This window comes from Apium graveolens, chromosome 8 (assembly GCF_009905375.1).
Source record: "Apium graveolens cultivar Ventura chromosome 8, ASM990537v1, whole genome shotgun sequence".
Lineage (NCBI taxonomy): Eukaryota > Viridiplantae > Streptophyta > Magnoliopsida > Apiales > Apiaceae > Apium > Apium graveolens.
In genome coordinates, this window is record NC_133654.1 from 77,045,718 (window position 1) to 77,058,360 (window position 12,643).

The following is a 12,643-nucleotide window of genomic DNA, read 5'->3' on the forward strand; positions in this document are numbered from 1 at the left end:
AAAGATAAAGAAATGTCAAGAAAAAGTAATGGAGAAAGAGAAAAATCAGTTATCTGGAGAGGAGATTGATACTCAAAGGGATGAGCAAGGGATACTAAGGTTTTCTTCCAGAATATGGATTTCTCATGTACCTGAAATAAAGAATGAGATCCTACACGAAGCCCACAATTCGAAATTTTCAATCCACCCGGGAAGTACCAAGATGTATCGGGACTTAAAGAAAAACTTTTGGTGGCCAAATATGAAGCGAGACGTAGCGGAATGGGTTGTGAAGTGTTATACTTGTCAGAAAGTGAAGGCAGAACATCAACGACCAAGCGGATTAATTCAGCCCCTAAAGATTCCAGAATGGAAATGGGAAAATATCGCTATGGACTTTATAGTAGGACTACCGCGAACGAAATCCGGGCATGACGCTATATGGGTTATAGTTGACCATCTTACAAAGTCAGCGCATTTCCTTCCAATTAACGAGAAGTCGTCATTAGACAAATTGGTTCATCTGTATGTGCGCGAAATCGTACTAAGGCATGGAGTACCTATATCAATAGTTTCAGACAGAGATCCCCGATTTAACTCGAGATTTTGGAAGCAATTTCAAGAATGTCTTGGCACGAAATTGAATATGAGCACGACGTACCACCCGCAGACTGATGGACAAAGCGAAAGGACAATTCAAACAATCGAAGACATGTTGCGCAGTTGTGCAATTGATTTTGCAGGAAGTTGGGACGACCACTTGCCGTTGATTGAATTCTCTTACAACAATAGCTATCATTCCAGTATCGGCATGCCACCATACGAAGCTTTGTACGGGCGAAAATATAGATCACCAACAAGTTGGGATGAAGTAGGAGAAGGAAGGATTCTCGGCTCGGAATTGGTACAACAATTGCATGACTCAGTCAAGTTAATTCAGAAAAAGCTACTTGTTGCTCAAGATAGACAGAGGAAGTATGCGGATCCGGCACGTAAGGACGTTCAATTCCAAATTGGCAAACTGTTTTGTTGAAGGTGTCACCTAGAAAAGGGTTGTCTAGATTTGGCAAGAAAGGGATGTTAGCACCTAGATACATAGGTCCTTTTGAAATTTTAAGTCAAGTAGGGAAGGTGGCCTACGAGTTGGCCTTACCACCTCAGTATCAGCACGTGCATAATGTGTTCCATGTGTCATTGCTTAAGAAGTACAATCCTGACGCTAGCCATGTAATATAATATGAACCAGTAGAAATTCAGGCAGACCTGTCATTTGTGGAGCAACCGGTCAAAATACTCGACTGGCAAGAGAAGAGTCTTAGAAATAAGTCAATAAAGTTAGTAAAAGTACTTTGGAGGAACCCTAAGGTCGAAGAATCGACTTGGGAGTTAGAGTCTGATATGCGTTCCCGGTATCCTCATCTGTTCTCTTAGATTCTGGGGACAGAATCCCTTAAGGGGGAGAGGATGTTACAACCGACATTTCTGTGTAATATTAATTGTCAATTTAGTACAACTTTAAAAGCCGAATGCCAATATATGCAACTATTGTATGCTTGTGTGAATGAGAACTCTGCGTCTTAAATTTTCGTTATGTGGTATATGAATTTTCATAGCAAAAGTTTATTTATTTCTTTCATTTTTGATTTATAAGGAATATTTTAAAACTTGAATAAATTTCTCTTTAAAGGTATTTTGTTCACAAATTTCAAAAGTAGTTTTATAAAATTTCTAAAAATCCAAATTATTTTATGGTATAAATTTTATAATTTTTGAACTTGTGTTTTATTTTACAAAAATAAATCTTTATAAATGTTAATTGTTATAATTAGCAAATGACATAGTTGTCCTTGCATGGAAATCCTTTCTATTCAATCCAAAAGAGCAAAAGAGACAATTACCACCCCACTAACTCCTATTTTTCTAGCCAAATTCCTCCTTTACCCTTGCATGCAAAATGATCCAAGTATAAGTGGAAGGGTAGTCATGTCAATTCCTACTCCCACTCACATTTGTCAAAACAAAAACCATAAAGCAAGTAAAAGACATGATCATTTCATACATCACCCACACCACACTCTTTCTTCTTTCCCTCCTCTCTCTCACTCTCGGCTCCTACACCCTCACTCTCGGCTTTTCAGGCGAAACCACCCCCCTCCCCATTTTCTTTCTTTCTCAATCAAGTTCCCACCTCCTACACAAGTAAATGTTACTTCCCATACCATGATCACATATATTTTAAAGAATTTTGAGTAGAAAGTTTAAGTTTTAAGGTTGCATGTTAAGGTTTTAGTTGAAACTCAAAGTACAACCATGATTCTTGTGAGTTTAAGGTTGTTTTTTAGAGGACTACAAGGAATGGTGAAGTGCCAAGTATTGAGAAGGAAACTCTTGATGGTAAATGGCCATTCCCTTCCATTTCATTCGACCATGACCATAGGGGAGCCGAATGAATGGTTCTTGAGACCATTCTTGTTGCTTTGTTCAATTTTTGCATGTTTATGTGATAATGGCTTGAATTTTGTAGTAAAAATTTGATGAAACTCCTTGAATGCTAAGTGATCATCTAGATATATCTCATGCTAGGCTTGCATGTAAATTTCTTCGTAAAACATATTTAGAAAACATGTTGTTTGGCTTGCAAAACTCGAAGACATGCATGCCTGTGGATTTCACTTAGAATGTTATAAGATTTTGATCATTTGGAAAGATTTTATTAGTAAGCTTTAATTTCAGTAGGAATAATGTGTTAATATTGATTAATTCTTCTTGATGCATGCTAATAAGTCGTGTATATCTTTTATAAAATGCATAACTTGTTGTTTCAAAAACTTGATAATTTGTGAGTTGTGAAATGTGGTTTCTTTTGTTCTGCCATGATTGCACCTTAGGTAAGGATGGTCTCCACCAAGATTATTTTAAGTATAAGGGAGTTAGTTTAGTGGATCACCATGTTTAAGTCTTGGTTTGGGTATTGGGTTGTTGGTGGTTGAGTTTATCAAGTCAAAACCTTGGAGAAAGGGGAGTTATAATTTCTGCAGAAAATCAGTTTAGTACCCTGAGGTTTAGAGTGAGTTTTGAGTTCTGAAATTACAATTCGTATTCGGTTCATGTAATTTAGCGAGCCGAGCGGGTTTGAACCGGCCCGGTTCGGTCCGAATTTTTTACGGTTTTCGTACGAACCGGTCCCGAATGTGCGGTTCAAACCCGCACATTTGGCCGGCTCTAGTTTTGACCATGTCATTGATGTGCACTTTGAGGCCCAAGATACCATAAGTTAGTATTGGAAGTATATAAAAGGTTTTAGGTGTTGGTTGGAGGTTTGCATGTCATTTGGTTAGGTGCACAAGTAGAATAACAAAATCTGTCTAGCAGGGGACAGTTTTGTTGCAACTTAGAAATAGGGAGATTTGACCATGTCATGGGTAGGCCCTCATTAGGCCCTGTTGGGCCTTAGTTAGAGGGAGTGTCAGAGAATTTTTTCCAAGCATATTTAATAGGATATGAGTTAGAACCATGTGTCACAAGTTAATTCAAGTTAGGGTGTTTTCTGCCCAGGAAAACAGGGGAACCATGGACTTTGAGCTTAGGCCCAAGAAGGCCCAAGCCAGGCCTTTGAGCCACATTAAGTTTGGGAGATGCCCTTAGGTCAGGAGAGCCTTGTGTAAGAGTTTTGAAGGAAAATCTATAATTTAAGGGTGTCAAATGCACTCAAGAAACCATAGATGTCATTCTGAAATTTGTACCAGTGAACACTTTCACTCATCACATAGTTTTAGAACACTTAGGAGTGAGGTCTTGGTTAACCACCATAGTTGTAAGATAGTATAAGGTCAGTAGAATAAAAGGCACAAGTGAGGGTCAATAGGTCTTGGATAGTTTAGTAAAGGCACATCGAGTTAGAAGCCAAAATTAGAAGACTTTGTCTAGTTTAGCGACCAAGTGACTTAAGTTGGGGGATCGAGATCATCCAAGCCTAGTGTTGCATTATGGTGTATATGGTGTTATTTGGTATTAATATATGATATGTGATTATGTGGCTATGTGTGTGCAACTATAAATTAAAGGTGAATATAAATTAAGTGCATATAGGCCTAAGTGCCATCCATGTCTAAATTCAGGTTGTAAATAGGTTAAGTTGGCGAGAATATATTATAATAAGGATTATTATTATTTATGTAGGATCTAGAGATGAGGGAAAACTTGCCATAAAGGTCGATTGAAGCTCCAGTTGCTCCTACCAGTCAGACCAGACCAGCCTTTCTCAAGGCAAGTGATTCAACTTATCCTTCATATTTACTGCTAATAGTTCATACATTGCTGCAACTATCCTGTGTCATTTGATATATTAAATCAAGCGTATCTTATGTTTATCTTTGAAATATATAAAAATGCCATGAACCCTCGAGTACGTATTGCAAAGTGGTCTTATCATGATAGTATATTAAAGTAATTCGAATGCCAGGATAAAAGAAAGGGTAGTTATAACTCTTGGTTGATTCTCTTGATTAACATGTTGATGATTCCTAAGTATTGATATCTCATCCTGATACTTTAATCCCTATAGAACATTACCTTGAACCCTAAAAGCCAGATACTTATCAAAGTGATTCCTCATTGATTGATACCCCTCTTTCTTATCCTGAAGCTTGACAATTCTGATATATCATGAGTTAAAGATCATTTCTCCATACCTTAACACCCTTAGTATTCATGAAGCTTATCTTCTTGATGATCCGACACTTGAACCTTGATGAGAAAGCATTGCTTTAAGCCCAATTTGGCATTAACCTTTATAATATCCAATAGCCTCACTAAATCACCTTGTCCATTCTTTGATATATGAAAACCATTCAGTTACTTTAATAGAGTATAGTTTTGTGAATCATGGTCCTGAGATTCAGTACCATATTTCCCGTGTTTTGAGTTGATCTATAATCCCTTGATAAAAAAAATGTTTACTGTAAAAGAGATTTTGCTATAAATCGGCATCAGTTTTTGAAATAAATAAAATGCGGGTTTTCAGTCCCAAAAGGGGATAAATGTTTTCTTTGAATAGTGGATCTGGACTGAGACGCGAGTCATTTCCACACTTATATTAGGCTTAAAAGTTGCCTAGGGATTCCCATTAATGTTTTAGAACCCAACGAGGTTCGGGGTTACTTCGCGGCTGATCACCGGCTGTAATCCGTAGTGTCATAAAATAATTTTGATTAAGATATGATTTTTTTTATACCAACAAAATGATGCCATCACCCAAAGTTTTATCTCTCATTATCATTGGTCATGTCCTCCCATTGACATTCTTTAATATATATCTCGATTTATGTTTTGTATCGTATTGTTTAGCACTTGTTGAACATTTGGCTCACTCCTTGCTTTACCCTGATATTACAGCTAGCAGCTATGGTTAGATTCAAGCAGACTGCCCGTAAGACCTGTGATGCTGATGCCTATGTTCGAGCTCAGGTAGAATAAGTGATAGTAGTTTGTGTGAGGACTCGGTATTTAAAATCAGTTGTAATAGATGGTAGTGTTGGGCTGTTCCAAACCCTAAACTGTAAGATCTTGGATTTGGGTATGTTTATTTATTATTAAATGTTGTAATAGTTATATTTAATTTGCTGTTTAAGTTGGGGTGTGACATAATATGAGACTGAAAGCTCAGTGCTATGATGGTGCAATCGGAGCATCGTGATGAGTAAGTTATTTTAAAAAGGGAATACCATGTTTAGTTATTATCATAAGGATCTTTAACATGGTTATAGAAGAACGATAATAGAGATATAACGTGATTAGTGAGGTACGCTTCTATGAAACATTATCGGGATATGTATTAATGAATTCGGGAAACACCAAGCATGTATGAATTCGAGGAATAGGATTTTGAAAAGAAAAAAAACGAATGTAAGATTGGTAACAACCCCATGTTCGCAATACCTGACGATAAAAAAAGGATTTTGTGTAAAGTATAATGATATGACTATGCGGCTTAAGGACCACTACATAAGGTGTTCTAATAATAATCTAAAATAATCACGATAAGGTTCACACTGGTAGGGATAAAGAGTTTAACTTATGAGAAAATTTCAAAATTTTTTTCTTCTTACATTGAACACGAGGTAGGGGCTATAGTCAAATTGATCAAGAGTTGTGATTGAGAAATCTATTATCATCAAAGAAAGGCCAATATGGTGGCCGACACTTTAAATAGTAAAAGACAGATTGCGATTAATAAAATTGTTATGAACGCTGAAGAGATAATTGGGACAGAGAGACCCCGTGACGACTGCGCCGCGCAAGGACCCAACATTTAATTTCACAACGGACTATTTCCCAAGATATTTTGTGAAAAAGGACGAACAGAGGCATGACTTAGAGTTCTCAAATCGACAAGTAGAATGAGAGGACTATCCTGACCACTGAAGATACGTCTAGCGGCTTACCTTTTATTTGGAACGGTTTGGGGAATCACCAATTGTTGACGGATAATTTGTGTAGATGTACTTACCAAGCTAGCATACGAAAAATAGTCGCCGATATCCCTTACGAAGGACAACGTGAAAGAATGAAGGATGTCATTGTCAGAGCTGATAGAAGGCAAAAAAGATCGTACACGCCCTATAAAGGCCACTGGTAGCAGGTACCAATAAACGCGAATACGTCTAAGGCGGTAGCGAGAATAACAAATACGACCCAGAAGGTATCGTAAGTACTATAGATATTATACGGGGAATGATTAAAGAAGTCCGACTGATAACGGAAGCTGAGCGTTCCACGAGTCTAAACGTGTCAATCAATTGCGTATGAAATGGTGCTTCCTTCAAGATGGCAACAGGACCCGACGTGCCTTACGTTACTACGGAAGAAATGTTAAATCTGGTGCTAAAAGTATAACAGGAGACGAGCATGTAGAAATGCAACGAGAACTTCTTACATAAACTAATCGACAAGGATGATGTGCTGAAATGAGCAAACGTTAAGGAACGAAACTCTAGCACTAGTAAGAGTGATGAAGGGGAAACAAATAAGTTAAAAGAGAATTCTAAACACTAGAAGATGCGTTAATAGTCCATATTATAGATTTTTAAGGAAAATGAAGTGACCAATTGATGTTAATCGAATTACCGACAATAACGAGTTATCATGCGGGCATTGGAGCGGCTACAAAGCTTGTACAAAAGAAAGAACCGTTCTCCCTTAGGTTGGGGAGGAGTTGGTAAGCGGAGGATACTTGGACTATCGTTGAGTCAACAGACCAAAGAAATTCCTAGAACTTATCAGAACCCGACTAGTGGCAGCCCAAGATAACCAATAGAGATATGCGGACCAAAACTATAAAGACAGGAAGTATGAAGTAACACACCAAGTATTGTTGAAAGTGCCTTCTGGGGAGGGAGTGATGAGATTCGAAAGGATAGAGAATATGAAGTAGGGGATTCAGGGTTGTTGAAGGTATCTCCATGGAAGGGAGTAATGAGGTTTGGAAAGAAAGGGAAGTTGAGTCCCAGATTCATAGGACCCTTTAAAATTTTGAGGAGAATAGAACCTCTAGCTTACGAGCTCACATTGCCTCCTAATCTGCAATAAGTGCACAACATGTTCCACGTGTCAATGCTAAGGAAATACCATGTTGATGGGTGATATGTGATAGAGTACGAACAAGCATATTTACAACCAGACCCGACCTACTTTGAGCAACCGGTAAGAGTAATGGACCAAAAAGAACAAGTACTGAGGAACAAGACTGTGAAGCGGGTTAGAATCTTGTGGAAAAATCAAAATGTTGAAGAGTCGACTTGGGAACTAGAAGACACAATGAGGAATAGATATCCCCACCTATTTTCTAATTGATTCCGGGACGGAATCCTTGTTAGAGGGGAAGACTGTAATAACTCGAATTTTTGAGACTTTGTAAAAACGTTTAATGAATAGTAACTCTGGCAAACGGGGAAAACTTTTTAGCCCACACTATGTTGTGCATGAGAAATTGAGTTTCGGAGTTGATAACATGATTATACGTTCCAAATGAGTGTATGTAAACGTTATTAGTTTTCGAAGAAAACGAACTTCGAAAAATGACCGTATTCACGAACCATCGAGGATTAAGGGAATCACAATATAATTATGAATTTAAAACCTTACGGATTTATATCCAAGAATGGTACTTCAAAATTTAAAGAGGAAATACGAAAGGATTTACGCCGCGAACCGTTTACGAGAAATCATTACGAAAACGATTAAGCGACCGAACAAACGCGTAAATGAATAAATAAATGTATCACGTTAACCAACCATGGTAGAAAAGTAACCATGGTTACTTAATCAAATAGTAAGCTAGATATATAGGAATGATCATCCAAGACTAAGAATAGTGAGCTAAACCCTAAAAGGCCAACCAGTTAGCTTGTAACCTATGAATGCTGGCTAGAATTGTCCAAAGATTTGCCAACATTATCTATTCCTGGGATATATACTAGAAGCTATACAAGTCACATAATAAAATCTTCGAAGAGAAACATTCAAGAAGCAACGAACTCTCTCTTTCTCTTTCTCTCACAAAACACCATGCTGATTTTCAAGAACACCATGGAGAGAAAAATTCATATCTCATGTTCTACTCATTCAAAAATCACCAAATTTTTACCAAACCTCTCTTATATCATGGGTAAGTCACGCACCAAATTTAATGCCCATCCATGAAGTTATAAATTTTATAAAAATGTTTAAAGTTGAGGGTGAATAGTAACTCCGAAAATCACTAACTTGTTTTCTTGATTTTTCATGAAAGTTTAAGGCTCCTAAAGCTAGACCAAGGTTTCATCAAGAAATCTTAGGACTTTATTAAGTATTAAAAAGCTTCATGTAAGGTATAAAAATTCATCCAAACTTTGTTTAAGTTTTAATTTTCAAGAAAAGTAAGGATCTTGGATATAAGTATGGTTTGGATGATTAATTTCATATTATTTTGATGTTTAGTTAATTAGTTTTAAGGTTGATGTTTGTTGCCTAAAGAACATGATGTTCTTGAGAGTAGTTAGGTTTGAGATGATGATTTGATGGTTGTTGATGGTGGTATAATGATTTAAGACGTAAACGAAACTCGGATCGTAACCGTAACCTCGTTAAAACGAAGAAAACTCAACTTAAGTTTCTACAGAAGTTCCCAAATGTATAAACTGTAGTTTCTTGAAAAGTGAGAGTCGATTATGACAGAAAATGTTATGAGGATCATTTAGACGCTTGAATCGCTTCATTTCAATTTACGGATCAAAAGTTATGACCGTTTTAGTAAAAATGTTGATTTTTCAATTTTATAAAAATATCGGAGCCGAGGTCGCGCGGAGTACGAACGTCAAAAACAACCCCCTGTTAGGAAACTGCCACTTTGGAATTTTCACCCCCGTTACCAGAAAACCATTTTCAAATGGTGTGTTCTAAATTTTTTCTAAATTACGCACGCAAAAATGGTGCATCAATTGAGTTAACAGTTTGAGAGATATCAACGTTTTAGTGAAAGGGATTTGAATAGTAAAACTTCGTACTTGACCGAAATTTTGAAATGCTTTTCACCTAATTAAATTCATTTTATCAAAATAAAACTTTTAGCATAAATATTAAAAGCACTCAAGAAGCTCCTCGAGGTGGTTTCGTATTAAAATATTAATTTTACGATTTATTAAAAATAATAGAGTGCGAGTCGCGTAATAGTAATATTCGGTAAAGTCAAATCTAGAAGACCACTTTGACCATCCGTTTTGACCAAGGAGTGATACTTATTTCGAGTCAGTCGAATAATGAAAATTATAAAGTATTGAACTTATTAGAAATATAAGTTCATGATGAGAGTAGGAATACTGATTAAGATTATGATGTTTGTTGATTAGAAAACCGGGAACGAGAGGAAGTCGGGAAACGTATCTTGGACTCCAGGCAAGTTTTCAAACCCTACATTTTAAAATTGTTGTGTTGTGTTTGTTTTCCAATAAATGCTATATATACATGATGTGGTATTGCGATATATTACGAATTATGATATATAATATCGTACTATATGTTACTGATTTTGGTATATGATTATTGCCGAATTTCAATCAATAACGCTAGAGAGTAGCGTTGTATATTTTAGACCGAGGGTCGGTCAGTATAATTTTATGAAAACCCGGAAGTATTTCATAGGTGTTTTATTTAAGAATGTTAACGCTATAGTAGAAACCCGGGAATCATCCCGAAGATATTTTGGACGATCAAAAGTCCGCACTTATTTTATTCCAAGGGACTCGATGTCCACTTGCGAAGTATTAAATACCCCGAATTTGATTTAAATTGATTTCCAAAGATCGTATTCCCTCAACTATATTTAACTACTCGAACAATGAATATTATTTTGGATATTCATTTAAATAGGGGAAGTATTCTCCAATAATTAATTATTTCAAACTCGATTAAGTATATTATTAAAGATTACTTTAATTATCTGAACATAAATTAGTTGAGGAATACTATTTCAAATATTCTTTTAAAATATAAATATTCGAGGTTTAAATATCTAATAATTATTATTTAATTATTAATTATTTATCAAATGATTTAATATGATTTAAAAATCATAAAACCTGATTTAAAATACTTTCTGATTTTCGGAAAATCATTCGAATAATTTCAGATCATCAAAGAGTATTATCTCGACTTATTTTAAATATTTTGAATATAGTTTTAAAGGAAACTCTCCCCCTTATTTATTTATCTGTTGACAACGGTCAACTCACATTCTTAGTACTTCCTCCGAAAATTTTCGGAAGTACATATATATTCATACAAATCAAAGTGTACCTATCAACAAGCAATATGCTTAGGGAACAATATAAGTTCCAGATATATGATGGGATTCTTACAAGGACAAGGAGGGGTAGACTCCAGTACTTCGTGGACTAGGGAGAGTACCAATTTACTACCACATGAGAATGTATCTTATATACTGATGAACATGTGGAGTATGCGTAACTGAGAGGGATGGACGCAAAACCGTGTCTTGAGAGGGATAGACACGAAGTGTGTACCTGAGAGGGATGGACACAGAAAAGGCCCGAATGCGGCCAGGGTGATAACTGATAATAAAAAGGGAATCGTCCTTCTACTAGTAGAAAAGGTTACTATTTTCCGTATTACGACTGATCATCGTATGCGGTAGCTCCAGTGAATATCCTAAACTCTTCCAATTGGAATTGTGATGCAATACTGTAACCCAAGCCTAGGTGTCGGGTTTACCATTAAGGTATTTGCAGGATAATAAAAGAATTATTTTCGAAAGAGTTGTGGATCACCGAGGAAAACTATTTTAAATGAACATATATATCGTATATAGAATTATACTTGAATTTCTCATACTGTCTTTTTATACTGTATATTATTACGGCTGAGCATTATTGCTCACTCTTGCTTTCTTTTAAATGTCACAACACAACAGATAACCAGTATGACGGTGTGGGACTTAGTCGCTTGCAGTCATGGGCAGAATCCTTGGCATCTTTGTCTCAGGTGGGTCAGAATATCAGATAGGTATAAGATATCAGTCGTAATTATTGTAACTTCATGTAGTGGTTATGAATAATTGTTTGAGATCCTATAAAGTACATTTGAGTTTTAATAACAGATGATACTTGTTGTACGTTGTTTCTAAGGTATAACTTGTGAGTGTGTGAGATTGGGGGTCTGTGATATGGAATTATTGTATTATTGAGTTAATGCAGGTTACACACGATCGAAGGATTGCGTGACGACCCAGATTCCCGACCCCGAATTTGGGGGCATTACACAAGTGCTTTGCCTTTATCACTTTTTCCTTTCTTGTAGTCAGGAGATATGTGGCCTCTTTCACCACAATTGTAGCATTTGACATTTGAGTTGTCTCTTCTGTCAGACTTTCGTCCTTTGCCTTCAGACTTTCTGAACCTTTTCTTATCTGAACTTCCACCTTTCCTGGAAAACTTCTTGCCCTTTCTGAATTTCTTGTAGGCTATCTTTGTGATACCCTTCACCATAAGAGCACACAGTTGCATCATCTCTACATCAACATCAACTTCAGATAAACTTTCAGTTTCTGAATCATCATCATCAGAATGTGATGACTCTGAATCAAACTTTATGATGAGAGCCTTTCCTTTGCCCTTCGTTGAGATAACAACTTTAGGAGACTCCTCCTCAGCTTTAAGAGCAACTGTCCTTGACTTTCTTCCATGCCTCTTGCTCCTTTGATCCATCTCAAGTTCATATGTCTTGAGCATACCATAAATTTCATTAAGAGTAGTTTTAGTAAGGTCATAGTTGTCTCTTATGGTATGTGACTTCAAATCCCAATTTTCAGGATGAGCTAAAAGGAATTTTAGATTTAAATCTTCAAGATCATATTCCTTGTCCACCAGTGACAGATCATTCAAGAGTTTGATAAACCTGTCATATAAATCAGTTAATGACTCATCAGCTTTTGAGTCAAAGTGCTCATACTCTTGAGTGAGTATAGTCCTCCTGTTCTTTTTGATTGTATCAGTTCCCTGGCATCTTATCTCCAAAGCATCCCATATCTCCTTTGTAGTCTTGCATCCAATTACCCTGTTTGACATGACATTATCAATTGCACTATGCAGCAAATGCCTTACCCTTGCATCCT